The sequence below is a fragment of the Chiloscyllium plagiosum genome, unplaced genomic scaffold (assembly GCF_037043375.1).
Source record: "Chiloscyllium plagiosum isolate Xiang-an unplaced genomic scaffold, Cpla_swu_hap1 HiC_scaffold_42, whole genome shotgun sequence".
Taxonomy (NCBI): domain Eukaryota; kingdom Metazoa; phylum Chordata; class Chondrichthyes; order Orectolobiformes; family Hemiscylliidae; genus Chiloscyllium; species Chiloscyllium plagiosum.
In genome coordinates, this window is record NW_028270180.1 from 103,462,390 (window position 1) to 103,489,432 (window position 27,043).

At 45.5% G+C, this 27,043-nt stretch overlaps 8 non-coding genes across 8 annotated transcripts; all 8 read right to left on the reverse strand.

Moving 5' to 3' along the window:
* Window positions 1-826: 826 nt before the first annotated feature.
* On the reverse strand, window positions 827-899 carry trnav-aac (transfer RNA valine (anticodon AAC)). Its single transcript has one exon. It is a non-coding gene; the product is annotated as a tRNA-Val (tRNA).
* A 3,285-nt stretch (window positions 900-4,184) lies between these two features.
* On the reverse strand, window positions 4,185-4,257 carry trnav-aac (transfer RNA valine (anticodon AAC)). The gene has a single exon. It is a non-coding gene; the product is annotated as a tRNA-Val (tRNA).
* Window positions 4,258-7,543: 3,286 nt separating this feature from the next.
* Window positions 7,544-7,616, reverse strand: trnav-aac (transfer RNA valine (anticodon AAC)). Its single transcript has one exon. It is a non-coding gene; the product is annotated as a tRNA-Val (tRNA).
* A 3,286-nt stretch (window positions 7,617-10,902) lies between these two features.
* On the reverse strand, window positions 10,903-10,975 carry trnav-aac (transfer RNA valine (anticodon AAC)). Its single transcript has one exon. It is a non-coding gene; the product is annotated as a tRNA-Val (tRNA).
* A 3,286-nt stretch (window positions 10,976-14,261) lies between these two features.
* On the reverse strand, window positions 14,262-14,334 carry trnav-aac (transfer RNA valine (anticodon AAC)). Its single transcript has one exon. It is a non-coding gene; the product is annotated as a tRNA-Val (tRNA).
* A 3,285-nt stretch (window positions 14,335-17,619) lies between these two features.
* On the reverse strand, window positions 17,620-17,692 carry trnav-aac (transfer RNA valine (anticodon AAC)). The gene has a single exon. It is a non-coding gene; the product is annotated as a tRNA-Val (tRNA).
* A 3,285-nt stretch (window positions 17,693-20,977) lies between these two features.
* Window positions 20,978-21,050, reverse strand: trnav-aac (transfer RNA valine (anticodon AAC)). The gene has a single exon. It is a non-coding gene; the product is annotated as a tRNA-Val (tRNA).
* Window positions 21,051-24,335: 3,285 nt separating this feature from the next.
* Window positions 24,336-24,408, reverse strand: trnav-aac (transfer RNA valine (anticodon AAC)). Its single transcript has one exon. It is a non-coding gene; the product is annotated as a tRNA-Val (tRNA).
* Between the last annotated feature and the right edge of the window lie 2,635 nt (window positions 24,409-27,043).

Consider the following 27,043-nt stretch of genomic DNA (forward strand, 5'->3'; position numbering starts at 1 on the left):
CACCCCACCCCCACTCCAGAAGAGGTGCTAACTGCCCTTGAGTGCTTTTTGTTCTCGATGTGAAGAGCTTTCACCCCTGAGTCACCTTCACGTCTCTGGTTGCTGAGTGAATCACAAAGAAGGAATTTCACCAGAGCTGCAACTGCCTCACTTCCCCACTCGCCCTCCCCGTTTACATTTTCCTGCTCGTCAGTGATTTAAAGAAAACCAAATGGATGCGATGTCATTCTGTAGCCTCTCTGTCGATTTCTCCGTTTCAGTTCCAACATGACTTAGATCTCGGTGCGGACCTTCATAATAGCGACGCTCTGAATGCGCAAGTCGAAAGGTTCCTCTGAGAGTGCAATTTCTTTCATTGCTGTTGCTGATTGAATGAGCTCCAAAACATGATTCAGGATATCTGGTGCCAATTCCCGCACGTTGAATAACGATTGACAGCTTCCAAATGAGGTATTTCTGAGACGACCTTGGGGTACATTTGACAGACAGACAAGTTCAGGAATTCGTGGTGCGCTGTGACACCAGAGCATCTGCTTCTTTCCTGTCTTTGAAGCGAGCCGCCTGCGCAAGGAAGGCAAATGCGGTACTGCTTTTCGTGGAAGGATCAGAAGGCGGTAACTACACTCTCCAACAGAATGGCATATGATCAGAACCAGGTTGGAGAAAAACTTAACAACGCTTTGCACTGTAATTAAATGGAATTGCATTACATTTCACGACGAGAACAGATTTGTTGAAGCAAATTCGAAGGCAGGTTTGCAGATGGGAAAGATGCAAGAAAGCTCAGCTCTTGTCCATGTAAAAGGCTGCAGTTGAAGAACAAAACAGTTTCTGCCCAGTTTCGAACTGGGGACCTTTCGCGTGTTAGGCGAACGTGATGACCACTACACTACAGAAACGAGCCACAGCCGCCCGTGCTGCGGCCCTGTGGCGTCCAGCACTGAAAGTTGAATCCGTTCTATGTTTCACCTTTCTGTTTCCGATAGCTCGTTATTGTCCAGCGTAATCGACATCTTGAAAACGTAAAAAAGACACTTTAAATTGATGACAGGATATAGACAAAGATGTCGTCGATGTTTATACCGTGGGGCGAGATGGAATAGGCTGGTGGAATAAACTTTCCCTGCAGCGTAACAGCTGCGACATGACCTTATGGAAGGGTGGTAAACTGAGTATTTACGTGTTTTACCCAAGTTGGTGTGAGTTGAAAACTCGACAGCATAGCTTTAAGGTGAGTGGGCTGAAAGTGACAAAGGACCTGAGGCACATTTCCCACAAAGAAGGTTGTGCGTGTTTGGAATGATCTACCAGAGGAAGTGGAGGAGGCTATTACACTCAGAAAATTGCAAAGGTAATCGGGTGAGTTTCTGGATAGGATGCGTTTAGAGGGATTGGGGCCAAATGCTGGGGAACGGGACTTGTGTAATTTTGGCTATGTGGTGAGCATGGACGAGGGGTGCACCGAAGTATTTTTTTCCACGGTGTACCCCAATAACGTCATGTTGCTTCCACCGGCTTTAAAGGATTACTTTTCAGCGGAGTTTGCCATCGCAGTCTGTGGCACAATCATTTAGTCTGTTCGACTGCTCACGGGAAAGGTAGTATTGTGAAACAGTGTAGAAACGAAGGACTTCCTTACTTTAGCTCCGACTGACCATACTCTGTGAAATTTTCCCAGATCCTCAGCTGAGGATTTTGGCTGCTGGAAGTTACCTCAGAAACCCTGTTAAATCGAAATGTATTGAGCGAATCGCAAAACAGAAAGCATTTAACACGGAACACAAACAAAACTGGCATACCTCACGCATTTTCAGACACAGAGATGCATGAATGCTAAATGTGATACAGTCCGAGGGCATGAGTCATAAAGTAATCTCACAACTAACAACGGGGCATTTCCAAACGACTCTTTCAAACATGCTGCAGCCTTACTGCACCACCACTTTCCAGACAATGCTGAAAAGAGAGAAAGAAAGAACATAATAAGAATTGGCCGTAAAAAGTGAATTTCACCAATCACAGTCTCGATTAGATTACCTTTCCCTTCTGATGTTTCCAGGACGGAAATGAAGGAAATGTGAGAAATTCAATAAGGTAGGACATCGAAATTCATTGGGACGATTTTCCCATTAGCTAGAAACCCAAATAACAACGAGTAGAGTCACCGTAGGACTTCGTTTCACAACAGCGATGAAATAACAGTCTCCATTCGGTTCCAGTGAAGGCTCAACTTGCCTGGGACGGCACAACTGTTTGCGATTTTCCGCGCGGGAGTCGAACACGATCATGATCATGACAGTAGAGACATTTTGGAATATTTGGCAGTATCCCACACCACAGTTAATTCCCTGCGAAGCAAACCCATTTTACTTTTGTTTTCAACATCAATATACAGTGGACACCGAAACAGCATTTTAACAATGCTGCAGCATTGGAGTTGATCAGCAGAAATGACAGTGGTGGGATTCGAACCCGCGCCCCTTTCGAGACTGGAACCTGGATCCAGCGCCTTAGACCGCTCGGCCACACTACCAGCCGGCGGCGCCGCCTCATTTTCTTATATTTCCAATTGTGCTCCTGCATAACAACAGATGCAAAGTCACATGAAAAGGGTTCCATGATTCCTCTCGGACTCGCACAGCTGCTGGGATGTGCCCGGCAACAATGTCAATTTCGCAGCAGATATTGATAGCCCATCAATCCAGGCAAAAATCAATGGTAAGCTCAGTCTATCTTGTCAGACTCTTTTCAGCTACAAATGTATCTGTGAGTGCGTGAGAATATGGGTTCGCTTATGATTTGGTCAAATAACCATGAGCTGCTTGACATTACTGGAATTTCCATTCTTGCTTTGCTAAATGATTTCACCCATTGCTCGAAACAGGACGACTTTCACGTTTACACGGAACACGAAACACACCGGACTACAGGGAAAATGCACAAACCTGAGCAGGCCGTGTTCCGCATCATACCGTGCAGCATCGTTTCAGTCACTGTGTATGTGTTTTTTTTTCAGAATAGGAGTCCCAAAGAATGTTCTCCACCCTAAAACCGGAGGTAGCATTACAATCCGAGAACGACAGATCACCTTGAGAGAATGCTCTGACCTCGGAGCCAGTTCGAGATGCCACTTTCCTTGCCTTTTACCTTAACCGTGCAATTTGCTACTGAGACGTTCACTCCTGGACATGAGCCACATGGATACCAACTGAATTGGAAACCTGTGTGGGAATCGAGGAGAAGCGACTCAATAAATTTTGCTAAATTCCGTGGTGCTTTTTATAAATGCAGTTTCTGTTCACCTCAATCTAAAAGCCAGTTTCTGAACATAGTAACAGAAGTCAAAAGGTAATTACCTCACCCCACCCCCACTCCAGAAGAGGTGCTAACTGCCCTTGAGTGCTTTTTGTTCTCGATGTGAAGAGCTTTCACCCCTGAGTCACCTTCACGTCTCTGGTTGCTGAGTGAATCACAAAGAAGGAATTTCACCAGAGCTGCAACTGCCTCACTTCCCCACTCGCCCTCCCCGTTTACATTTTCCTGCTCGTCAGTGATTTAAAGAAAACCAAATGGATGCGATGTCATTCTGTAGCCTCTCTGTCGATTTCTCCGTTTCAGTTCCAACATGACTTAGATCTCGGTGCGGACCTTCATAATAGCGACGCTCTGAATGCGCAAGTCGAAAGGTTCCTCTGAGAGTGCAATTTCTTTCATTGCTGTTGCTGATTGAATGAGCTCCAAAACATGATTCAGGATATCTGGTGCCAATTCCCGCACGTTGAATAACGATTGACAGCTTCCAAATGAGGTATTTCTGAGACGACCTTGGGGTACATTTGACAGACAGACAAGTTCAGGAATTCGTGGTGCGCTGTGACACCAGAGCATCTGCTTCTTTCCTGTCTTTGAAGCGAGCCGCCTGCGCAAGGAAGGCAAATGCGGTACTGCTTTTCGTGGAAGGATCAGAAGGCGGTAACTACACTCTCCAACAGAATGGCATATGATCAGAACCAGGTTGGAGAAAAACTTAACAACGCTTTGCACTGTAATTAAATGGAATTGCATTACATTTCACGACGAGAACAGATTTGTTGAAGCAAATTCGAAGGCAGGTTTGCAGATGGGAAAGATGCAAGAAAGCTCAGCTCTTGTCCATGTAAAAGGCTGCAGTTGAAGAACAAAACAGTTTCTGCCCAGTTTCGAACTGGGGACCTTTCGCGTGTTAGGCGAACGTGATGACCACTACACTACAGAAACGAGCCACAGCCGCCCGTGCTGCGGCCCTGTGGCGTCCAGCACTGAAAGTTGAATCCGTTCTATGTTTCACCTTTCTGTTTCCGATAGCTCGTTATTGTCCAGCGTAATCGACATCTTGAAAACGTAAAAAAGACACTTTAAATTGATGACAGGATATAGACAAAGATGTCGTCGATGTTTATACCGTGGGGCGAGATGGAATAGGCTGGTGGAATAAACTTTCCCTGCAGCGTAACAGCTGCGACATGACCTTATGGAAGGGTGGTAAACTGAGTATTTACGTGTTTTACCCAAGTTGGTGTGAGTTGAAAACTCGACAGCATAGCTTTAAGGTGAGTGGGCTGAAAGTGACAAAGGACCTGAGGCACATTTCCCACAAAGAAGGTTGTGCGTGTTTGGAATGATCTACCAGAGGAAGTGGAGGAGGCTATTACACTCAGAAAATTGCAAAGGTAATCGGGTGAGTTTCTGGATAGGATGCGTTTAGAGGGATTGGGGCCAAATGCTGGGGAACGGGACTTGTGTAATTTTGGCTATGTGGTGAGCATGGACGAGGGGTGCACCGAAGTATTTTTTTCCACGGTGTACCCCAATAACGTCATGTTGCTTCCACCGGCTTTAAAGGATTACTTTTCAGCGGAGTTTGCCATCGCAGTCTGTGGCACAATCATTTAGTCTGTTCGACTGCTCACGGGAAAGGTAGTATTGTGAAACAGTGTAGAAACGAAGGACTTCCTTACTTTAGCTCCGACTGACCATACTCTGTGAAATTTTCCCAGATCCTCAGCTGAGGATTTTGGCTGCTGGAAGTTACCTCAGAAACCCTGTTAAATCGAAATGTATTGAGCGAATCGCAAAACAGAAAGCATTTAACACGGAACACAAACAAAACTGGCATACCTCACGCATTTTCAGACACAGAGATGCATGAATGCTAAATGTGATACAGTCCGAGGGCATGAGTCATAAAGTAATCTCACAACTAACAACGGGGCATTTCCAAACGACTCTTTCAAACATGCTGCAGCCTTACTGCACCACCACTTTCCAGACAATGCTGAAAAGAGAGAAAGAAAGAACATAATAAGAATTGGCCGTAAAAAGTGAATTTCACCAATCACAGTCTCGATTAGATTACCTTTCCCTTCTGATGTTTCCAGGACGGAAATGAAGGAAATGTGAGAAATTCAATAAGGTAGGACATCGAAATTCATTGGGACGATTTTCCCATTAGCTAGAAACCCAAATAACAACGAGTAGAGTCACCGTAGGACTTCGTTTCACAACAGCGATGAAATAACAGTCTCCATTCGGTTCCAGTGAAGGCTCAACTTGCCTGGGACGGCACAACTGTTTGCGATTTTCCGCGCGGGAGTCGAACACGATCATGATCATGACAGTAGAGACATTTTGGAATATTTGGCAGTATCCCACACCACAGTTAATTCCCTGCGAAGCAAACCCATTTTACTTTTGTTTTCAACATCAATATACAGTGGACACCGAAACAGCATTTTAACAATGCTGCAGCATTGGAGTTGATCAGCAGAAATGACAGTGGTGGGATTCGAACCCGCGCCCCTTTCGAGACTGGAACCTGGATCCAGCGCCTTAGACCGCTCGGCCACACTACCAGCCGGCGGCGCCGCCTCATTTTCTTATATTTCCAATTGTGCTCCTGCATAACAACAGATGCAAAGTCACATGAAAAGGGTTCCATGATTCCTCTCGGACTCGCACAGCTGCTGGGATGTGCCCGGCAACCATGTCAATTTCGCAGCAGATATTGATAGCCCATCAATCCAGGCAAAAATCAATGGTAAGCTCAGTCTATCTTGTCAGACTCTTTTCAGCTACAAATGTATCTGTGAGTGCGTGAGAATATGGGTTCGCTTATGATTTGGTCAAATAACCATGAGCTGCTTGACATTACTGGAATTTCCATTCTTGCTTTGCTAAATGATTTCACCCATTGCTCGAAACAGGACGACTTTCACGTTTACACGGAACACGAAACACACCGGACTACAGGGAAAATGCACAAACCTGAGCAGGCCGTGTTCCGCATCATACCGTGCAGCATCGTTTCAGTCACTGTGTATGTGTTTTTTTTTTCAGAATAGGAGTCCCAAAGAATGTTCTCCACCCTAAAACCGGAGGTAGCATTACAATCCGAGAACGACAGATCACCTTGAGAGAATGCTCTGACCTCGGAGCCAGTTCGAGATGCCACTTTCCTTGCCTTTTACCTTAACCGTGCAATTTGCTACTGAGACGTTCACTCCTGGACATGAGCCACATGGATACCAACTGAATTGGAAACCTGTGTGGGAATCGAGGAGAAGCGACTCAATAAATTTTGCTAAATTCCGTGGTGCTTTTTATAAATGCAGTTTCTGTTCACCTCAATCTAAAAGCCAGTTTCTGAACATAGTAACAGAAGTCAAAAGGTAATTACCTCACCCCACCCCCACTCCAGAAGAGGTGCTAACTGCCCTTGAGTGCTTTTTGTTCTCGATGTGAAGAGCTTTCACCCCTGAGTCACCTTCACGTCTCTGGTTGCTGAGTGAATCACAAAGAAGGAATTTCACCAGAGCTGCAACTGCCTCACTTCCCCACTCGCCCTCCCCGTTTACATTTTCCTGCTCGTCAGTGATTTAAAGAAAACCAAATGGATGCGATGTCATTCTGTAGCCTCTCTGTCGATTTCTCCGTTTCAGTTCCAACATGACTTAGATCTCGGTGCGGACCTTCATAATAGCGACGCTCTGAATGCGCAAGTCGAAAGGTTCCTCTGAGAGTGCAATTTCTTTCATTGCTGTTGCTGATTGAATGAGCTCCAAAACATGATTCAGGATATCTGGTGCCAATTCCCGCACGTTGAATAACGATTGACAGCTTCCAAATGAGGTATTTCTGAGACGACCTTGGGGTACATTTGACAGACAGACAAGTTCAGGAATTCGTGGTGCGCTGTGACACCAGAGCATCTGCTTCTTTCCTGTCTTTGAAGCGAGCCGCCTGCGCAAGGAAGGCAAATGCGGTACTGCTTTTCGTGGAAGGATCAGAAGGCGGTAACTACACTCTCCAACAGAATGGCATATGATCAGAACCAGGTTGGAGAAAAACTTAACAACGCTTTGCACTGTAATTAAATGGAATTGCATTACATTTCACGACGAGAACAGATTTGTTGAAGCAAATTCGAAGGCAGGTTTGCAGATGGGAAAGATGCAAGAAAGCTCAGCTCTTGTCCATGTAAAAGGCTGCAGTTGAAGAACAAAACAGTTTCTGCCCAGTTTCGAACTGGGGACCTTTCGCGTGTTAGGCGAACGTGATGACCACTACACTACAGAAACGAGCCACAGCCGCCCGTGCTGCGGCCCTGTGGCGTCCAGCACTGAAAGTTGAATCCGTTCTATGTTTCACCTTTCTGTTTCCGATAGCTCGTTATTGTCCAGCGTAATCGACATCTTGAAAACGTAAAAAAGACACTTTAAATTGATGACAGGATATAGACAAAGATGTCGTCGATGTTTATACCGTGGGGCGAGATGGAATAGGCTGGTGGAATAAACTTTCCCTGCAGCGTAACAGCTGCGACATGACCTTATGGAAGGGTGGTAAACTGAGTATTTACGTGTTTTACCCAAGTTGGTGTGAGTTGAAAACTCGACAGCATAGCTTTAAGGTGAGTGGGCTGAAAGTGACAAAGGACCTGAGGCACATTTCCCACAAAGAAGGTTGTGCGTGTTTGGAATGATCTACCAGAGGAAGTGGAGGAGGCTATTACACTCAGAAAATTGCAAAGGTAATCGGGTGAGTTTCTGGATAGGATGCGTTTAGAGGGATTGGGGCCAAATGCTGGGGAACGGGACTTGTGTAATTTTGGCTATGTGGTGAGCATGGACGAGGGGTGCACCGAAGTATTTTTTTCCACGGTGTACCCCAATAACGTCATGTTGCTTCCACCGGCTTTAAAGGATTACTTTTCAGCGGAGTTTGCCATCGCAGTCTGTGGCACAATCATTTAGTCTGTTCGACTGCTCACGGGAAAGGTAGTATTGTGAAACAGTGTAGAAACGAAGGACTTCCTTACTTTAGCTCCGACTGACCATACTCTGTGAAATTTTCCCAGATCCTCAGCTGAGGATTTTGGCTGCTGGAAGTTACCTCAGAAACCCTGTTAAATCGAAATGTATTGAGCGAATCGCAAAACAGAAAGCATTTAACACGGAACACAAACAAAACTGGCATACCTCACGCATTTTCAGACACAGAGATGCATGAATGCTAAATGTGATACAGTCCGAGGGCATGAGTCATAAAGTAATCTCACAACTAACAACGGGGCATTTCCAAACGACTCTTTCAAACATGCTGCAGCCTTACTGCACCACCACTTTCCAGACAATGCTGAAAAGAGAGAAAGAAAGAACATAATAAGAATTGGCCGTAAAAAGTGAATTTCACCAATCACAGTCTCGATTAGATTACCTTTCCCTTCTGATGTTTCCAGGACGGAAATGAAGGAAATGTGAGAAATTCAATAAGGTAGGACATCGAAATTCATTGGGACGATTTTCCCATTAGCTAGAAACCCAAATAACAACGAGTAGAGTCACCGTAGGACTTCGTTTCACAACAGCGATGAAATAACAGTCTCCATTCGGTTCCAGTGAAGGCTCAACTTGCCTGGGACGGCACAACTGTTTGCGATTTTCCGCGCGGGAGTCGAACACGATCATGATCATGACAGTAGAGACATTTTGGAATATTTGGCAGTATCCCACACCACAGTTAATTCCCTGCGAAGCAAACCCATTTTACTTTTGTTTTCAACATCAATATACAGTGGACACCGAAACAGCATTTTAACAATGCTGCAGCATTGGAGTTGATCAGCAGAAATGACAGTGGTGGGATTCGAACCCGCGCCCCTTTCGAGACTGGAACCTGGATCCAGCGCCTTAGACCGCTCGGCCACACTACCAGCCGGCGGCGCCGCCTCATTTTCTTATATTTCCAATTGTGCTCCTGCATAACAACAGATGCAAAGTCACATGAAAAGGGTTCCATGATTCCTCTCGGACTCGCACAGCTGCTGGGATGTGCCCGGCAACAATGTCAATTTCGCAGCAGATATTGATAGCCCATCAATCCAGGCAAAAATCAATGGTAAGCTCAGTCTATCTTGTCAGACTCTTTTCAGCTACAAATGTATCTGTGAGTGCGTGAGAATATGGGTTCGCTTATGATTTGGTCAAATAACCATGAGCTGCTTGACATTACTGGAATTTCCATTCTTGCTTTGCTAAATGATTTCACCCATTGCTCGAAACAGGACGACTTTCACGTTTACACGGAACACGAAACACACCGGACTACAGGGAAAATGCACAAACCTGAGCAGGCCGTGTTCCGCATCATACCGTGCAGCATCGTTTCAGTCACTGTGTATGTGTTTTTTTTTTCAGAATAGGAGTCCCAAAGAATGTTCTCCACCCTAAAACCGGAGGTAGCATTACAATCCGAGAACGACAGATCACCTTGAGAGAATGCTCTGACCTCGGAGCCAGTTCGAGATGCCACTTTCCTTGCCTTTTACCTTAACCGTGCAATTTGCTACTGAGACGTTCACTCCTGGACATGAGCCACATGGATACCAACTGAATTGGAAACCTGTGTGGGAATCGAGGAGAAGCGACTCAATAAATTTTGCTAAATTCCGTGGTGCTTTTTATAAATGCAGTTTCTGTTCACCTCAATCTAAAAGCCAGTTTCTGAACATAGTAACAGAAGTCAAAAGGTAATTACCTCACCCCACCCCCACTCCAGAAGAGGTGCTAACTGCCCTTGAGTGCTTTTTGTTCTCGATGTGAAGAGCTTTCACCCCTGAGTCACCTTCACGTCTCTGGTTGCTGAGTGAATCACAAAGAAGGAATTTCACCAGAGCTGCAACTGCCTCACTTCCCCACTCGCCCTCCCCGTTTACATTTTCCTGCTCGTCAGTGATTTAAAGAAAACCAAATGGATGCGATGTCATTCTGTAGCCTCTCTGTCGATTTCTCCGTTTCAGTTCCAACATGACTTAGATCTCGGTGCGGACCTTCATAATAGCGACGCTCTGAATGCGCAAGTCGAAAGGTTCCTCTGAGAGTGCAATTTCTTTCATTGCTGTTGCTGATTGAATGAGCTCCAAAACATGCTTCAGGATATCTGGTGCCAATTCCCGCACGTTGAATAACGATTGACAGCTTCCAAATGAGGTATTTCTGAGACGACCTTGGGGTACATTTGACAGACAGACAAGTTCAGGAATTCGTGGTGCGCTGTGACACCAGAGCATCTGCTTCTTTCCTGTCTTTGAAGCGAGCCGCCTGCGCAAGGAAGGCAAATGCGGTACTGCTTTTCGTGGAAGGATCAGAAGGCGGTAACTACACTCTCCAACAGAATGGCATATGATCAGAACCAGGTTGGAGAAAAACTTAACAACGCTTTGCACTGTAATTAAATGGAATTGCATTACATTTCACGACGAGAACAGATTTGTTGAAGCAAATTCGAAGGCAGGTTTGCAGATGGGAAAGATGCAAGAAAGCTCAGCTCTTGTCCATGTAAAAGGCTGCAGTTGAAGAACAAAACAGTTTCTGCCCAGTTTCGAACTGGGGACCTTTCGCGTGTTAGGCGAACGTGATGACCACTACACTACAGAAACGAGCCACAGCCGCCCGTGCTGCGGCCCTGTGGCGTCCAGCACTGAAAGTTGAATCCGTTCTATGTTTCACCTTTCTGTTTCCGATAGCTCGTTATTGTCCAGCGTAATCGACATCTTGAAAACGTAAAAAAGACACTTTAAATTGATGACAGGATATAGACAAAGATGTCGTCGATGTTTATACCGTGGGGCGAGATGGAATAGGCTGGTGGAATAAACTTTCCCTGCAGCGTAACAGCTGCGACATGACCTTATGGAAGGGTGGTAAACTGAGTATTTACGTGTTTTACCCAAGTTGGTGTGAGTTGAAAACTCGACAGCATAGCTTTAAGGTGAGTGGGCTGAAAGTGACAAAGGACCTGAGGCACATTTCCCACAAAGAAGGTTGTGCGTGTTTGGAATGATCTACCAGAGGAAGTGGAGGAGGCTATTACACTCAGAAAATTGCAAAGGTAATCGGGTGAGTTTCTGGATAGGATGCGTTTAGAGGGATTGGGGCCAAATGCTGGGGAACGGGACTTGTGTAATTTTGGCTATGTGGTGAGCATGGACGAGGGGTGCACCGAAGTATTTTTTTCCACGGTGTACCCCAATAACGTCATGTTGCTTCCACCGGCTTTAAAGGATTACTTTTCAGCGGAGTTTGCCATCGCAGTCTGTGGCACAATCATTTAGTCTGTTCGACTGCTCACGGGAAAGGTAGTATTGTGAAACAGTGTAGAAACGAAGGACTTCCTTACTTTAGCTCCGACTGACCATACTCTGTGAAATTTTCCCAGATCCTCAGCTGAGGATTTTGGCTGCTGGAAGTTACCTCAGAAACCCTGTTAAATCGAAATGTATTGAGCGAATCGCAAAACAGAAAGCATTTAACACGGAACACAAACAAAACTGGCATACCTCACGCATTTTCAGACACAGAGATGCATGAATGCTAAATGTGATACAGTCCGAGGGCATGAGTCATAAAGTAATCTCACAACTAACAACGGGGCATTTCCAAACGACTCTTTCAAACATGCTGCAGCCTTACTGCACCACCACTTTCCAGACAATGCTGAAAAGAGAGAAAGAAAGAACATAATAAGAATTGGCCGTAAAAAGTGAATTTCACCAATCACAGTCTCGATTAGATTACCTTTCCCTTCTGATGTTTCCAGGACGGAAATGAAGGAAATGTGAGAAATTCAATAAGGTAGGACATCGAAATTCATTGGGACGATTTTCCCATTAGCTAGAAACCCAAATAACAACGAGTAGAGTCACCGTAGGACTTCGTTTCACAACAGCGATGAAATAACAGTCTCCATTCGGTTCCAGTGAAGGCTCAACTTGCCTGGGACGGCACAACTGTTTGCGATTTTCCGCGCGGGAGTCGAACACGATCATGATCATGACAGTAGAGACATTTTGGAATATTTGGCAGTATCCCACACCACAGTTAATTCCCTGCGAAGCAAACCCATTTTACTTTTGTTTTCAACATCAATATACAGTGGACACCGAAACAGCATTTTAACAATGCTGCAGCATTGGAGTTGATCAGCAGAAATGACAGTGGTGGGATTCGAACCCGCGCCCCTTTCGAGACTGGAACCTGGATCCAGCGCCTTAGACCGCTCGGCCACACTACCAGCCGGCGGCGCCGCCTCATTTTCTTATATTTCCAATTGTGCTCCTGCATAACAACAGATGCAAAGTCACATGAAAAGGGTTCCATGATTCCTCTCGGACTCGCACAGCTGCTGGGATGTGCCCGGCAACAATGTCAATTTCGCAGCAGATATTGATAGCCCATCAATCCAGGCAAAAATCAATGGTAAGCTCAGTCTATCTTGTCAGACTCTTTTCAGCTACAAATGTATCTGTGAGTGCGTGAGAATATGGGTTCGCTTATGATTTGGTCAAATAACCATGAGCTGCTTGACATTACTGGAATTTCCATTCTTGCTTTGCTAAATGATTTCACCCATTGCTCGAAACAGGACGACTTTCACGTTTACACGGAACACGAAACACACCGGACTACAGGGAAAATGCACAAACCTGAGCAGGCCGTGTTCCGCATCATACCGTGCAGCATCGTTTCAGTCACTGTGTATGTGTTTTTTTTTTCAGAATAGGAGTCCCAAAGAATGTTCTCCACCCTAAAACCGGAGGTAGCATTACAATCCGAGAACGACAGATCACCTTGAGAGAATGCTCTGACCTCGGAGCCAGTTCGAGATGCCACTTTCCTTGCCTTTTACCTTAACCGTGCAATTTGCTACTGAGACGTTCACTCCTGGACATGAGCCACATGGATACCAACTGAATTGGAAACCTGTGTGGGAATCGAGGAGAAGCGACTCAATAAATTTTGCTAAATTCCGTGGTGCTTTTTATAAATGCAGTTTCTGTTCACCTCAATCTAAAAGCCAGTTTCTGAACATAGTAACAGAAGTCAAAAGGTAATTACCTCACCCCACCCCCACTCCAGAAGAGGTGCTAACTGCCCTTGAGTGCTTTTTGTTCTCGATGTGAAGAGCTTTCACCCCTGAGTCACCTTCACGTCTCTGGTTGCTGAGTGAATCACAAAGAAGGAATTTCACCAGAGCTGCAACTGCCTCACTTCCCCACTCGCCCTCCCCGTTTACATTTTCCTGCTCGTCAGTGATTTAAAGAAAACCAAATGGATGCGATGTCATTCTGTAGCCTCTCTGTCGATTTCTCCGTTTCAGTTCCAACATGACTTAGATCTCGGTGCGGACCTTCATAATAGCGACGCTCTGAATGCGCAAGTCGAAAGGTTCCTCTGAGAGTGCAATTTCTTTCATTGCTGTTGCTGATTGAATGAGCTCCAAAACATGATTCAGGATATCTGGTGCCAATTCCCGCACGTTGAATAACGATTGACAGCTTCCAAATGAGGTATTTCTGAGACGACCTTGGGGTACATTTGACAGACAGACAAGTTCAGGAATTCGTGGTGCGCTGTGACACCAGAGCATCTGCTTCTTTCCTGTCTTTGAAGCGAGCCGCCTGCGCAAGGAAGGCAAATGCGGTACTGCTTTTCGTGGAAGGATCAGAAGGCGGTAACTACACTCTCCAACAGAATGGCATATGATCAGAACCAGGTTGGAGAAAAACTTAACAACGCTTTGCACTGTAATTAAATGGAATTGCATTACATTTCACGACGAGAACAGATTTGTTGAAGCAAATTCGAAGGCAGGTTTGCAGATGGGAAAGATGCAAGAAAGCTCAGCTCTTGTCCATGTAAAAGGCTGCAGTTGAAGAACAAAACAGTTTCTGCCCAGTTTCGAACTGGGGACCTTTCGCGTGTTAGGCGAACGTGATGACCACTACACTACAGAAACGAGCCACAGCCGCCCGTGCTGCGGCCCTGTGGCGTCCAGCACTGAAAGTTGAATCCGTTCTATGTTTCACCTTTCTGTTTCCGATAGCTCGTTATTGTCCAGCGTAATCGACATCTTGAAAACGTAAAAAAGACACTTTAAATTGATGACAGGATATAGACAAAGATGTCGTCGATGTTTATACCGTGGGGCGAGATGGAATAGGCTGGTGGAATAAACTTTCCCTGCAGCGTAACAGCTGCGACATGACCTTATGGAAGGGTGGTAAACTGAGTATTTACGTGTTTTACCCAAGTTGGTGTGAGTTGAAAACTCGACAGCATAGCTTTAAGGTGAGTGGGCTGAAAGTGACAAAGGACCTGAGGCACATTTCCCACAAAGAAGGTTGTGCGTGTTTGGAATGATCTACCAGAGGAAGTGGAGGAGGCTATTACACTCAGAAAATTGCAAAGGTAATCGGGTGAGTTTCTGGATAGGATGCGTTTAGAGGGATTGGGGCCAAATGCTGGGGAACGGGACTTGTGTAATTTTGGCTATGTGGTGAGCATGGACGAGGGGTGCACCGAAGTATTTTTTTCCACGGTGTACCCCAATAACGTCATGTTGCTTCCACCGGCTTTAAAGGATTACTTTTCAGCGGAGTTTGCCATCGCAGTCTGTGGCACAATCATTTAGTCTGTTCGACTGCTCACGGGAAAGGTAGTATTGTGAAACAGTGTAGAAACGAAGGACTTCCTTACTTTAGCTCCGACTGACCATACTCTGTGAAATTTTCCCAGATCCTCAGCTGAGGATTTTGGCTGCTGGAAGTTACCTCAGAAACCCTGTTAAATCGAAATGTATTGAGCGAATCGCAAAACAGAAAGCATTTAACACGGAACACAAACAAAACTGGCATACCTCACGCATTTTCAGACACAGAGATGCATGAATGCTAAATGTGATACAGTCCGAGGGCATGAGTCATAAAGTAATCTCACAACTAACAACGGGGCATTTCCAAACGACTCTTTCAAACATGCTGCAGCCTTACTGCACCACCACTTTCCAGACAATGCTGAAAAGAGAGAAAGAAAGAACATAATAAGAATTGGCCGTAAAAAGTGAATTTCACCAATCACAGTCTCGATTAGATTACCTTTCCCTTCTGATGTTTCCAGGACGGAAATGAAGGAAATGTGAGAAATTCAATAAGGTAGGACATCGAAATTCATTGGGACGATTTTCCCATTAGCTAGAAACCCAAATAACAACGAGTAGAGTCACCGTAGGACTTCGTTTCACAACAGCGATGAAATAACAGTCTCCATTCGGTTCCAGTGAAGGCTCAACTTGCCTGGGACGGCACAACTGTTTGCGATTTTCCGCGCGGGAGTCGAACACGATCATGATCATGACAGTAGAGACATTTTGGAATATTTGGCAGTATCCCACACCACAGTTAATTCCCTGCGAAGCAAACCCATTTTACTTTTGTTTTCAACATCAATATACAGTGGACACCGAAACAGCATTTTAACAATGCTGCAGCATTGGAGTTGATCAGCAGAAATGACAGTGGTGGGATTCGAACCCGCGCCCCTTTCGAGACTGGAACCTGGATCCAGCGCCTTAGACCGCTCGGCCACACTACCAGCCGGCGGCGCCGCCTCATTTTCTTATATTTCCAATTGTGCTCCTGCATAACAACAGATGCAAAGTCACATGAAAAGGGTTCCATGATTCCTCTCGGACTCGCACAGCTGCTGGGATGTGCCCGGCAACAATGTCAATTTCGCAGCAGATATTGATAGCCCATCAATCCAGGCAAAAATCAATGGTAAGCTCAGTCTATCTTGTCAGACTCTTTTCAGCTACAAATGTATCTGTGAGTGCGTGAGAATATGGGTTCGCTTATGATTTGGTCAAATAACCATGAGCTGCTTGACATTACTGGAATTTCCATTCTTGCTTTGCTAAATGATTTCACCCATTGCTCGAAACAGGACGACTTTCACGTTTACACGGAACACGAAACACACCGGACTACAGGGAAAATGCACAAACCTGAGCAGGCCGTGTTCCGCATCATACCGTGCAGCATCGTTTCAGTCACTGTGTATGTGTTTTTTTTTCAGAATAGGAGTCCCAAAGAATGTTCTCCACCCTAAAACCGGAGGTAGCATTACAATCCGAGAACGACAGATCACCTTGAGAGAATGCTCTGACCTCGGAGCCAGTTCGAGATGCCACTTTCCTTGCCTTTTACCTTAACCGTGCAATTTGCTACTGAGACGTTCACTCCTGGACATGAGCCACATGGATATCAACTGAATTGGAAACCTGTGTGGGAATCGAGGAGAAGCGACTCAATAAATTTTGCTAAATTCCGTGGTGCTTTTTATAAATGCAGTTTCTGTTCACCTCAATCTAAAAGCCAGTTTCTGAACATAGTAACAGAAGTCAAAAGGTAATTACCTCACCCCACCCCCACTCCAGAAGAGGTGCTAACTGCCCTTGAGTGCTTTTTGTTCTCGATGTGAAGAGCTTTCACCCCTGAGTCACCTTCACGTCTCTGGTTGCTGAGTGAATCACAAAGAAGGAATTTCACCAGAGCTGCAACTGCCTCACTTCCCCACTCGCCCTCCCCGTTTACATTTTCCTGCTCGTCAGTGATTTAAAGAAAACCAAATGGATGCGATGTCATTCTGTAGCCTCTCTGTCGATTTCTCCGTTTCAGTTCCAACATGACTTAGATCTCGGTGCGGACCTTCATAATAGCGACGCTCTGAATGCGCAAGTCGAAAGGTTCCTCTGAGAGTGCAATTTCTTTCATTGCTGTTGCTGATTGAATGAGCTCCAAAACATGATTCAGGATATCTGGTGCCAATTCCCGCACGTTGAATAACGATTGACAGCTTCCAAATGAGGTATTTCTGAGACGACCTTGGGGTACATTTGACAGACAGACAAGTTCAGGAATTCGTGGTGCGCTGTGACACCAGAGCATCTGCTTCTTTCCTGTCTTTGAAGCGAGCCGCCTGCGCAAGGAAGGCAAATGCGGTACTGCTTTTCGTGGAAGGATCAGAAGGCGGTAACTACACTCTCCAACAGAATGGCATATGATCAGAACCAGGTTGGAGAAAAACTTAACAACGCTTTGCACTGTAATTAAATGGAATTGCATTACATTTCACGACGAGAACAGATTTGTTGAAGCAAATTCGAAGGCAGGTTTGCAGATGGGAAAGATGCAAGAAAGCTCAGCTCTTGTCCATGTAAAAGGCTGCAGTTGAAGAACAAAACAGTTTCTGCCCAGTTTCGAACTGGGGACCTTTCGCGTGTTGGGCGAACGTGATGACCACTACACTACAGAAACGAGCCACAGCCGCCCGTGCTGCGGCCCTGTGGCGTCCAGCACTGAAAGTTGAATCCGTTCTATGTTTCACCTTTCTGTTTCCGATAGCTCGTTATTGTCCAGCGTAATCGACATCTTGAAAACGTAAAAAAGACACTTTAAATTGATGACAGGATATAGACAAAGATGTCGTCGATGTTTATACCGTGGGGCGAGATGGAATAGGCTGGTGGAATAAACTTTCCCTGCAGCGTAACAGCTGCGACATGACCTTATGGAAGGGTGGTAAACTGAGTATTTACGTGTTTTACCCAAGTTGGTGTGAGTTGAAAACTCGACAGCATAGCTTTAAGGTGAGTGGGCTGAAAGTGACAAAGGACCTGAGGCACATTTCCCACAAAGAAGGTTGTGCGTGTTTGGAATGATCTACCAGAGGAAGTGGAGGAGGCTATTACACTCAGAAAATTGCAAAGGTAATCGGGTGAGTTTCTGGATAGGATGCGTTTAGAGGGATTGGGGCCAAATGCTGGGGAACGGGACTTGTGTAATTTTGGCTATGTGGTGAGCATGGACGAGGGGTGCACCGAAGTATTTTTTTCCACGGTGTACCCCAATAACGTCATGTTGCTTCCACCGGCTTTAAAGGATTACTTTTCAGCGGAGTTTGCCATCGCAGTCTGTGGCACAATCATTTAGTCTGTTCGACTGCTCACGGGAAAGGTAGTATTGTGAAACAGTGTAGAAACGAAGGACTTCCTTACTTTAGCTCCGACTGACCATACTCTGTGAAATTTTCCCAGATCCTCAGCTGAGGATTTTGGCTGCTGGAAGTTACCTCAGAAACCCTGTTAAATCGAAATGTATTGAGCGAATCGCAAAACAGAAAGCATTTAACACGGAACACAAACAAAACTGGCATACCTCACGCATTTTCAGACACAGAGATGCATGAATGCTAAATGTGATACAGTCCGAGGGCATGAGTCATAAAGTAATCTCACAACTAACAACGGGGCATTTCCAAACGACTCTTTCAAACATGCTGCAGCCTTACTGCACCACCACTTTCCAGACAATGCTGAAAAGAGAGAAAGAAAGAACATAATAAGAATTGGCCGTAAAAAGTGAATTTCACCAATCACAGTCTCGATTAGATTACCTTTCCCTTCTGATGTTTCCAGGACGGAAATGAAGGAAATGTGAGAAATTCAATAAGGTAGGACATCGAAATTCATTGGGACGATTTTCCCATTAGCTAGAAACCCAAATAACAACGAGTAGAGTCACCGTAGGACTTCGTTTCACAACAGCGATGAAATAACAGTCTCCATTCGGTTCCAGTGAAGGCTCAACTTGCCTGGGACGGCACAACTGTTTGCGATTTTCCGCGCGGGAGTCGAACACGATCATGATCATGACAGTAGAGACATTTTGGAATATTTGGCAGTATCCCACACCACAGTTAATTCCCTGCGAAGCAAACCCATTTTACTTTTGTTTTCAACATCAATATACAGTGGACACCGAAACAGCATTTTAACAATGCTGCAGCATTGGAGTTGATCAGCAGAAATGACAGTGGTGGGATTCGAACCCGCGCCCCTTTCGAGACTGGAACCTGGATCCAGCGCCTTAGACCGCTCGGCCACACTACCAGCCGGCGGCGCCGCCTCATTTTCTTATATTTCCAATTGTGCTCCTGCATAACAACAGATGCAAAGTCACATGAAAAGGGTTCCATGATTCCTCTCGGACTCGCACAGCTGCTGGGATGTGCCCGGCAACAATGTCAATTTCGCAGCAGATATTGATAGCCCATCAATCCAGGCAAAAATCAATGGTAAGCTCAGTCTATCTTGTCAGACTCTTTTCAGCTACAAATGTATCTGTGAGTGCGTGAGAATATGGGTTCGCTTATGATTTGGTCAAATAACCATGAGCTGCTTGACATTACTGGAATTTCCATTCTTGCTTTGCTAAATGATTTCACCCATTGCTCGAAACAGGACGACTTTCACGTTTACACGGAACACGAAACACACCGGACTACAGGGAAAATGCACAAACCTGAGCAGGCCGTGTTCCGCATCATACCGTGCAGCATCGTTTCAGTCACTGTGTATGTGTTTTTTTTTCAGAATAGGAGTCCCAAAGAATGTTCTCCACCCTAAAACCGGAGGTAGCATTACAATCCGAGAACGACAGATCACCTTGAGAGAATGCTCTGACCTCGGAGCCAGTTCGAGATGCCACTTTCCTTGCCTTTTACCTTAACCGTGCAATTTGCTACTGAGACGTTCACTCCTGGACATGAGCCACATGGATACCAACTGAATTGGAAACCTGTGTGGGAATCGAGGAGAAGCGACTCAATAAATTTTGCTAAATTCCGTGGTGCTTTTTATAAATGCAGTTTCTGTTCACCTCAATCTAAAAGCCAGTTTCTGAACATAGTAACAGAAGTCAAAAGGTAATTACCTCACCCCACCCCCACTCCAGAAGAGGTGCTAACTGCCCTTGAGTGCTTTTTGTTCTCGATGTGAAGAGCTTTCACCCCTGAGTCACCTTCACGTCTCTGGTTGCTGAGTGAATCACAAAGAAGGAATTTCACCAGAGCTGCAACTGCCTCACTTCCCCACTCGCCCTCCCCGTTTACATTTTCCTGCTCGTCAGTGATTTAAAGAAAACCAAATGGATGCGATGTCATTCTGTAGCCTCTCTGTCGATTTCTCCGTTTCAGTTCCAACATGACTTAGATCTCGGTGCGGACCTTCATAATAGCGACGCTCTGAATGCGCAAGTCGAAAGGTTCCTCTGAGAGTGCAATTTCTTTCATTGCTGTTGCTGATTGAATGAGCTCCAAAACATGATTCAGGATATCTGGTGCCAATTCCCGCACGTTGAATAACGATTGACAGCTTCCAAATGAGGTATTTCTGAGACGACCTTGGGGTACATTTGACAGACAGACAAGTTCAGGAATTCGTGGTGCGCTGTGACACCAGAGCATCTGCTTCTTTCCTGTCTTTGAAGCGAGCCGCCTGCGCAAGGAAGGCAAATGCGGTACTGCTTTTCGTGGAAGGATCAGAAGGCGGTAACTACACTCTCCAACAGAATGGCATATGATCAGAACCAGGTTGGAGAAAAACTTAACAACGCTTTGCACTGTAATTAAATGGAATTGCATTACATTTCACGACGAGAACAGATTTGTTGAAGCAAATTCGAAGGCAGGTTTGCAGATGGGAAAGATGCAAGAAAGCTCAGCTCTTGTCCATGTAAAAGGCTGCAGTTGAAGAACAAAACAGTTTCTGCCCAGTTTCGAACTGGGGACCTTTCGCGTGTTAGGCGAACGTGATGACCACTACACTACAGAAACGAGCCACAGCCGCCCGTGCTGCGGCCCTGTGGCGTCCAGCACTGAAAGTTGAATCCGTTCTATGTTTCACCTTTCTGTTTCCGATAGCTCGTTATTGTCCAGCGTAATCGACATCTTGAAAACGTAAAAAAGACACTTTAAATTGATGACAGGATATAGACAAAGATGTCGTCGATGTTTATACCGTGGGGCGAGATGGAATAGGCTGGTGGAATAAACTTTCCCTGCAGCGTAACAGCTGCGACATGACCTTATGGAAGGGTGGTAAACTGAGTATTTACGTGTTTTACCCAAGTTGGTGTGAGTTGAAAACTCGACAGCATAGCTTTAAGGTGAGTGGGCTGAAAGTGACAAAGGACCTGAGGCACATTTCCCACAAAGAAGGTTGTGCGTGTTTGGAATGATCTACCAGAGGAAGTGGAGGAGGCTATTACACTCAGAAAATTGCAAAGGTAATCGGGTGAGTTTCTGGATAGGATGCGTTTAGAGGGATTGGGGCCAAATGCTGGGGAACGGGACTTGTGTAATTTTGGCTATGTGGTGAGCATGGACGAGGGGTGCACCGAAGTATTTTTTTCCACGGTGTACCCCAATAACGTCATGTTGCTTCCACCGGCTTTAAAGGATTACTTTTCAGCGGAGTTTGCCATCGCAGTCTGTGGCACAATCATTTAGTCTGTTCGACTGCTCACGGGAAAGGTAGTATTGTGAAACAGTGTAGAAACGAAGGACTTCCTTACTTTAGCTCCGACTGACCATACTCTGTGAAATTTTCCCAGATCCTCAGCTGAGGATTTTGGCTGCTGGAAGTTACCTCAGAAACCCTGTTAAATCGAAATGTATTGAGCGAATCGCAAAACAGAAAGCATTTAACACGGAACACAAACAAAACTGGCATACCTCACGCATTTTCAGACACAGAGATGCATGAATGCTAAATGTGATACAGTCCGAGGGCATGAGTCATAAAGTAATCTCACAACTAACAACGGGGCATTTCCAAACGACTCTTTCAAACATGCTGCAGCCTTACTGCACCACCACTTTCCAGACAATGCTGAAAAGAGAGAAAGAAAGAACATAATAAGAATTGGCCGTAAAAAGTGAATTTCACCAATCACAGTCTCGATTAGATTACCTTTCCCTTCTGATGTTTCCAGGACGGAAATGAAGGAAATGTGAGAAATTCAATAAGGTAGGACATCGAAATTCATTGGGACGATTTTCCCATTAGCTAGAAACCCAAATAACAACGAGTAGAGTCACCGTAGGACTTCGTTTCACAACAGCGATGAAATAACAGTCTCCATTCGGTTCCAGTGAAGGCTCAACTTGCCTGGGACGGCACAACTGTTTGCGATTTTCCGCGCGGGAGTCGAACACGATCATGATCATGACAGTAGAGACATTTTGGAATATTTGGCAGTATCCCACACCACAGTTAATTCCCTGCGAAGCAAACCCATTTTACTTTTGTTTTCAACATCAATATACAGTGGACACCGAAACAGCATTTTAACAATGCTGCAGCATTGGAGTTGATCAGCAGAAATGACAGTGGTGGGATTCGAACCCGCGCCCCTTTCGAGACTGGAACCTGGATCCAGCGCCTTAGACCGCTCGGCCACACTACCAGCCGGCGGCGCCGCCTCATTTTCTTATATTTCCAATTGTGCTCCTGCATAACAACAGATGCAAAGTCACATGAAAAGGGTTCCATGATTCCTCTCGGACTCGCACAGCTGCTGGGATGTGCCCGGCAACAATGTCAATTTCGCAGCAGATATTGATAGCCCATCAATCCAGGCAAAAATCAATGGTAAGCTCAGTCTATCTTGTCAGACTCTTTTCAGCTACAAATGTATCTGTGAGTGCGTGAGAATATGGGTTCGCTTATGATTTGGTCAAATAACCATGAGCTGCTTGACATTACTGGAATTTCCATTCTTGCTTTGCTAAATGATTTCACCCATTGCTCGAAACAGGACGACTTTCACGTTTACACGGAACACGAAACACACCGGACTACAGGGAAAATGCACAAACCTGAGCAGGCCGTGTTCCGCATCATACCGTGCAGCATCGTTTCAGTCACTGTGTATGTGTTTTTTTTTCAGAATAGGAGTCCCAAAGAATGTTCTCCACCCTAAAACCGGAGGTAGCATTACAATCCGAGAACGACAGATCACCTTGAGAGAATGCTCTGACCTCGGAGCCAGTTCGAGATGCCACTTTCCTTGCCTTTTACCTTAACCGTGCAATTTGCTACTGAGACGTTCACTCCTGGACATGAGCCACATGGATACCAACTGAATTGGAAACCTGTGTGGGAATCGAGGAGAAGCGACTCAATAAATTTTGCTAAATTCCGTGGTGCTTTTTATAAATGCAGTTTCTGTTCACCTCAATCTAAAAGCCAGTTTCTGAACATAGTAACAGAAGTCAAAAGGTAATTACCTCACCCCACCCCCACTCCAGAAGAGGTGCTAACTGCCCTTGAGTGCTTTTTGTTCTCGATGTGAAGAGCTTTCACCCCTGAGTCACCTTCACGTCTCTGGTTGCTGAGTGAATCACAAAGAAGGAATTTCACCAGAGCTGCAACTGCCTCACTTCCCCACTCGCCCTCCCCGTTTACATTTTCCTGCTCGTCAGTGATTTAAAGAAAACCAAATGGATGCGATGTCATTCTGTAGCCTCTCTGTCGATTTCTCCGTTTCAGTTCCAACATGACTTAGATCTCGGTGCGGACCTTCATAATAGCGACGCTCTGAATGCGCAAGTCGAAAGGTTCCTCTGAGAGTGCAATTTCTTTCATTGCTGTTGCTGATTGAATGAGCTCCAAAACATGATTCAGGATATCTGGTGCCAATTCCCGCACGTTGAATAACGATTGACAGCTTCCAAATGAGGTATTTCTGAGACGACCTTGGGGTACATTTGACAGACAGACAAGTTCAGGAATTCGTGGTGCGCTGTGACACCAGAGCATCTGCTTCTTTCCTGTCTTTGAAGCGAGCCGCCTGCGCAAGGAAGGCAAATGCGGTACTGCTTTTCGTGGAAGGATCAGAAGGCGGTAACTACACTCTCCAACAGAATGGCATATGATCAGAACCAGGTTGGAGAAAAACTTAACAACGCTTTGCACTGTAATTAAATGGAATTGCATTACATTTCACGACGAGAACAGATTTGTTGAAGCAAATTCGAAGGCAGGTTTGCAGATGGGAAAGATGCAAGAAAGCTCAGCTCTTGTCCATGTAAAAGGCTGCAGTTGAAGAACAAAACAGTTTCTGCCCAGTTTCGAACTGGGGACCTTTCGCGTGTTAGGCGAACGTGATGACCACTACACTACAGAAACGAGCCACAGCCGCCCGTGCTGCGGCCCTGTGGCGTCCAGCACTGAAAGTTGAATCCGTTCTATGTTTCACCTTTCTGTTTCCGATAGCTCGTTATTGTCCAGCGTAATCGACATCTTGAAAACGTAAAAAAGACACTTTAAATTGATGACAGGATATAGACAAAGATGTCGTCGATGTTTATACCGTGGGGCGAGATGGAATAGGCTGGTGGAATAAACTTTCCCTGCAGCGTAACAGCTGCGACATGACCTTATGGAAGGGTGGTAAACTGAGTATTTACGTGTTTTACCCAAGTTGGTGTGAGTTGAAAACTCGACAGCATAGCTTTAAGGTGAGTGGGCTGAAAGTGACAAAGGACCTGAGGCACATTTCCCACAAAGAAGGTTGTGCGTGTTTGGAATGATCTACCAGAGGAAGTGGAGGAGGCTATTACACTCAGAAAATTGCAAAGGTAATCGGGTGAGTTTCTGGATAGGATGCGTTTAGAGGGATTGGGGCCAAATGCTGGGGAACGGGACTTGTGTAATTTTGGCTATGTGGTGAGCATGGACGAGGGGTGCACCGAAGTATTTTTTTCCACGGTGTACCCCAATAACGTCATGTTGCTTCCACCGGCTTTAAAGGATTACTTTTCAGCGGAGTTTGCCATCGCAGTCTGTGGCACAATCATTTAGTCTGTTCGACTGCTCACGGGAAAGGTAGTATTGTGAAACAGTGTAGAAACGAAGGACTTCCTTACTTTAGCTCCGACTGACCATACTCTGTGAAATTTTCCCAGATCCTCAGCTGAGGATTTTGGCTGCTGGAAGTTACCTCAGAAACCCTGTTAAATCGAAATGTATTGAGCGAATCGCAAAACAGAAAGCATTTAACACGGAACACAAACAAAACTGGCATACCTCACGCATTTTCAGACACAGAGATGCATGAATGCTAAATGTGATACAGTCCGAGGGCATGAGTCATAAAGTAATCTCACAACTAACAACGGGGCATTTCCAAACGACTCTTTCAAACATGCTGCAGCCTTACTGCACCACCACTTTCCAGACAATGCTGAAAAGAGAGAAAGAAAGAACATAATAAGAATTGGCCGTAAAAAGTGAATTTCACCAATCACAGTCTCGATTAGATTACCTTTCCCTTCTGATGTTTCCAGGACGGAAATGAAGGAAATGTGAGAAATTCAATAAGGTAGGACATCGAAATTCATTGGGACGATTTTCCCATTAGCTAGAAACCCAAATAACAACGAGTAGAGTCACCGTAGGACTTCGTTTCACAACAGCGATGAAATAACAGTCTCCATTCGGTTCCAGTGAAGGCTCAACTTGCCTGGGACGGCACAACTGTTTGCGATTTTCCGCGCGGGAGTCGAACACGATCATGATCATGACAGTAGAGACATTTTGGAATATTTGGCAGTATCCCACACCACAGTTAATTCCCTGCGAAGCAAACCCATTTTACTTTTGTTTTCAACATCAATATACAGTGGACACCGAAACAGCATTTTAACAATGCTGCAGCATTGGAGTTGATCAGCAGAAATGACAGTGGTGGGATTCGAACCCGCGCCCCTTTCGAGACTGGAACCTGGATCCAGCGCCTTAGACCGCTCGGCCACACTACCAGCCGGCGGCGCCGCCTCATTTTCTTATATTTCCAATTGTGCTCCTGCATAACAACAGATGCAAAGTCACATGAAAAGGGTTCCATGATTCCTCTCGGACTCGCACAGCTGCTGGGATGTGCCCGGCAACAATGTCAATTTCGCAGCAGATATTGATAGCCCATCAATCCAGGCAAAAATCAATGGTAAGCTCAGTCTATCTTGTCAGACTCTTTTCAGCTACAAATGTATCTGTGAGTGCGTGAGAATATGGGTTCGCTTATGATTTGGTCAAATAACCATGAGCTGCTTGACATTACTGGAATTTCCATTCTTGCTTTGCTAAATGATTTCACCCATTGCTCGAAACAGGACGACTTTCACGTTTACACGGAACACGAAACACACCGGACTACAGGGAAAATGCACAAACCTGAGCAGGCCGTGTTCCGCATCATACCGTGCAGCATCGTTTCAGTCACTGTGTATGTGTTTTTTTTTCAGAATAGGAGTCCCAAAGAATGTTCTCCACCCTAAAACCGGAGGTAGCATTACAATCCGAGAACGACAGATCACCTTGAGAGAATGCTCTGACCTCGGAGCCAGTTCGAGATGCCACTTTCCTTGCCTTTTACCTTAACCGTGCAATTTGCTACTGAGACGTTCACTCCTGGACATGAGCCACATGGATACCAACTGAATTGGAAACCTGTGTGGGAATCGAGGAGAAGCGACTCAATAAATTTTGCTAAATTCCGTGGTGCTTTTTATAAATGCAGTTTCTGTTCACCTCAATCTAAAAGCCAGTTTCTGAACATAGTAACAGAAGTCAAAAGGTAATTACCTCACCCCACCCCCACTCCAGAAGAGGTGCTAACTGCCCTTGAGTGCTTTTTGTTCTCGATGTGAAGAGCTTTCACCCCTGAGTCACCTTCACGTCTCTGGTTGCTGAGTGAATCACAAAGAAGGAATTTCACCAGAGCTGCAACTGCCTCACTTCCCCACTCGCCCTCCCCGTTTAC